General features: G+C 39.9%; 1 long non-coding RNA gene across 1 annotated transcript; it reads left to right on the top strand.

The window, feature by feature from the left end:
* Positions 1 to 1,794: 1,794 nt before the first annotated feature.
* On the top strand, positions 1,795 to 3,110 carry LOC306988190. The gene is made up of 3 exons (XR_013795347.1): positions 1,795 to 1,933; positions 2,461 to 2,501; positions 2,762 to 3,110. It is a non-coding gene; the product is annotated as an uncharacterized lncRNA (long non-coding RNA).
* Positions 3,111 to 4,695: the final 1,585 nt, after the last annotated feature.

Genomic DNA, 4,695 nt, shown 5'->3' on the forward strand with positions numbered 1-4,695 from the left:
TTCAATGCATACAGACTGAAGTACTTTAAGTCTTTGGTTCTTTTAATTGTGATGATTTTGGCTCACATTTTAACATAAGGTTGTATATTCATTTAGAATTCTTTTTACCTGCAATATGCTCTTTAAAGTAATTCAGTCTGTGTGCATCGAATTAATTTAACCCTCTGGGGTCGGCAATCACGCCGGCGTGATTTGCGCGATTTTTTTCACATAGCAGCTAAATAAACTTAAAATACTCCGTCATATATGGTCATACAGACTTAATAAATATGAAAAAAGAATCTGTGAGATGTCTACTTTTGTATGTGTCCACTTACAATCAAAACAAAACGTTGTGCTTTTGTAAAATAAAGAAATTAAACAGGGTGTGCTTTCTGCCTCTCCGTCTCGTGAACTTTTTTTTTCTTGAGCACGTCTCTAAACATAAACAAAACTCAGCGAATACTTGTCACACATTTATGAGCTCTGTATCTTTATAATCATTTAAGTGTGTAGTTTTAAATGATCTGATTCAAAACGAAAACAAATATTCTCTGTTTAAGTAATTTGTATAAAACCAACAAGATATCCAAGTTCTCTAACCCTTGCTCATTAGTTTTAATGTGACCACACCCACACGCACAAAATATATTGATATGCAAATCGTCCATGCGTTGAGCGAACGCGCCATTACCTCAACAACAATGCGCCGCCAAACTTTATCAGTCCTCTGCAGTCGTCCAGTTTGGAAGACACGCTGTGAGATGGATTTACATCAGAAGAAGAACGTGATTTGAAGACAAGAACGATTTTAAGGTAAGAAATAATTCTGAATTATAATAGTTAGCAGAAGTTACATAACAAAGCTTCAAAGAACCAGACCTCTGGCACACCTGAATTAACTTTCTGCATTGGCCGGGAATCGGACCCGGGTCTCCCGCGTGGCAGGCGAGAATTTTACCACTGAACCACCAATGCTCAGCGACCTCTAAAAAAAACACCCATGAGCTAGCAATCGCTGTCAGTTATGTTCATTAGCAGAAGTTACATAACAAAGCTTCAAAGAACCAAACCTCTGGCACACCGGAATTAACTTTCTGCATTGGCCGGGAATCGGACCCGGGTCTCCCGCGTGGGAAGCGAGAATTCTACCACTGAACCACCAATGCTCAGCGACCTCTAAAAAAAACACCCATGAGCTAGCAATCGCTGTCAGTTATGTTCATTAGCAGAAGTTACATAACAAAGCTTCAAAGAACCAAACCTCTGGCACACCGGAATTAACTTTCTGCATTGGCCGGGAATCGGACCCGGGTCTCCCGCGTGGGAAGCGAGAATTCTACCACTGAACCACCAATGCTCAGCGACCTCTAAAAAAAACACCCATGAGCTGGCAATCGCTGTCAGTAATGTTCATTAGCAGAAGTTACATAACAAAGCTTCAAAGAACCAGACCTCTGGCACACCGGAATTAACTTTCTGCATTGGCCGGGAATCGGACCCGGGTCTCCCGCGTGGCAGGCGAGAATTCTACCACTGAACCACCAATGCTCAGTGACCTCTAAAAAAAACACCCATGAGCTAGCAATCGCTGTCAGTAATGTTCATTAGCAGAAGTTACATAACAAAGCTTCAAAGAACCAGACATCTGACACACCGGAATTAACTTTCTGCATTGGCCGGGAATCGGACCCGGGTCTCCCGCGTGGCAGGCGAGAATTCTACCACTGAACCACCAATGCTCAGTGACCTCTAAAAAAAACACCCATGAGCTGGCAATCGCTGTCAGTAATGTTCATTAGCAGAAGTTACATAACAAAGCTTCAAAGAACCAGGGGTCCGTTCTTCGTACGTCGCTAACTCACTTAGCTGGATTTGATTGTTGGCGATTTGGCATGATCTTGGATTGTTTGGTTCTTCGACGCTCATCCTGGACTTGCTGTCATAGCAACAGGTGCGCAATCTTAAACCTGCTCGCGAGCAGGCTTATTTCATGTTAACAGGATTAGATCCCGGCTTTATAAGCGGAGGTGATCCGGGAAGTCCTTTAGCGCAGCGCGATAGCGTACTTTTAGAGAGATATAGTTTTTCTCGTGACTCGTGAGTGTCATTTGTATCATTAATTTGTTGAACAACACATTTAATGTCGGAGTCGGGCTTTAACAACAGCACAAACTGTGTGCATTTCCCTGAGATTCTTTGCGAGTGATACGGTGAACTTGGTGAAAAGTGCTGCCCGTCGTGCCATTCACAAAGTTTACCTCGCGCTCAAGCTTTTTTTTAGGGGTTTTTATGGTTTTTCCAGACCCAAGGTTGTAAAGCAGATTTTTTTTTTTTTTTTTGCCAATGCAGGTACATTATATTTTTATTATGAAGATCATGCAATCATGACTTAGCCAATAAGTATGATTTACAGTAGCCTTTGTGTCAGGCTTCACTAACGTGATTCACTAACGAGACTGTACACACGTTCCCATCAAGGCCTCAATGAAGAGGATTTTGTGAACAGTGTAAATGTGCAGGTAAGTTACTATTACAATTCTAAATATATCATATTAGTAATATTATTATATTAAATAAATAAAAAAAGATATGGAATCAAAAAGTATGCAGTTGACTGACTAAAATGTCTTGGCGGTGTGTGACACTATACCATAGTCACATAGTCACATGTAGCACATTATTTGAACATGGAAACGGAAAATATAAATATCAAGCACACTGTATTACATAGGCTACACGTATTCTGAGCCTAACATAACTATTTTTTTTCATTATGTAGGTGATTACAACATGCTTGGAGACACAGGGGCTATACCTGCAGGCAGTATTTTATGACCCCATTCCCTGACCCACAACCCGGACAATGGAGCTCTAGCCAGGACAAGGGCACAGTTTTAAATTGAGCATGGGCAACTAAAGGGAAAATTTCAGTGTCTGAAAAGGCTGAGGGTTGCACCTGACAGGGACTGTGACATTATTGTTACATGTGCCGTATTACACATCATTACACATCAGAAAGGAGAGGATCCCTGTGGTGGAGGTGCAGCCTGATGATGACCTCCAGCCTGATGATGACCTCCACCAGTGCACTTGGACGGACCTAGTAGCAAAGCGGCACGGGACAGAATTGTGGGACACCCTTTTTAAAGTTCACTAAATGTTTAATAAAAGACAAGACAAATATGCTTAGTTCCTTTTTTATTTCAATTATTCTTTGTAAAGAAAAGCCAGTGATCAAGCCATCTTTTGCCTGCAATAAGAGATATTATGCAAGGTCAGCAATAGTACTCTGTGTGTTCTTTTAGAGAGATATTTTTACATTAGCCTACATGCAGTGTTCACTTTCATAAAGTAAAGCAATTCAGGCTTTAGACCAGCCATTTGGATAATAGGCTTAAAGGATAATTCCGGTATTAAACACCTTGAGTCTATATTGTAGTTTGTTTTGGATGAACAAGAGTGGTGGACAACATTTTTTTGACAATGGTTCCTCTCTCGAGTTTTTGACTATAATAGAATTGGCCATGGACCCATTTAACATTGGAGTCAATGGGCATGTCCGAAAATGTCATTAAAACAGCCAATAATGTTCGTTTACAAAACTGTTAAACTCACCGAGTGGTTAGTGGTGTTCGTTGATGATTATAAACAATATATCGTCGCAATATATGATTCCAATCCGTTTATTTTGCTATAGTATAACTATTTTTTCAGACACTTCACAACCGTGTAACTTACAAAATGACAAATAAAACACGACAGAAACTGTATTTCGCAACACTTTTTGTTTCTGGAACATCAACTAACATCACTAATCACTCGGTGAGTTGCACAGTTTTGAAAACTAATGTTAAAGGTTGTTTTAATGACATTTTCGGACATGCCCATTGACTCCAATGTTAAATGGGTCCATGGCCAATTCTTTTATAGTCAAAAACTCGAGAGAGGAACCATTGTCAAAAAAATGTTGTCCACCACTCTTGTTCATCCAAAACAAACTACAATGTAGACTCAAGGTGTTAAATACCAGAATTATCCTTTAATTTAATGCAGCAACAAATTATTTTACAGTGTACTAAGATAATTAAAAGCTCATTTACCAGTAATGAAGCTGTTGCTGCTACTGGTCCCTGCCGTGGGTCTAAGGAAGAGATGCCCCCCACAATAGGGTCAATTCACATTCAACCCAAGGGCCAGCCCTTCTGTCGGGGAGTAAGTGACCACCACCTGTTTTTTATTCATTTTTATAGCCTTTTTCTTGGTTGCTGCACATGAACAACACATGCACATCATTTAACGGTGTATTTTTAAAAGAGACCAAGAACAGTATAAGTAGCTTAGTAAAGATTACCATTTTCACTTTTACTTGTTCCAATGTTCTAGTGGGTGGTGGCTCTGACATTACAATGAACAAAGTAATTATGAAATTAAATTAAAATACAAAAATGTATATACTGTAACAAGTGATGGAAACATCTAACATGGTCCCCACCATTGAATTTAATTTGTTTGCTACTATTTGCCAGCCCCATCTCCTGGCTTTTACAGACTTTGATGTGTTCCCTGGCGTTTTCATTAAACATTAAAATTCCGCATAAACTTCGACTACTAGCTTTTGCTCTGCTGCGGAGAAAAACTGTGCGTGCTCTTTGGCCACGGTGAGCAGCCAATAGCAGCGTTGCTGATCAATGTTTCTACTATCAATACATATCC

The sequence above is a fragment of the Phoxinus phoxinus genome (assembly GCF_949152265.1).
Source record: "Phoxinus phoxinus genome assembly, chromosome: 20".
NCBI classification, from domain to species: Eukaryota; Metazoa; Chordata; class Actinopteri; order Cypriniformes; family Leuciscidae; genus Phoxinus; species Phoxinus phoxinus.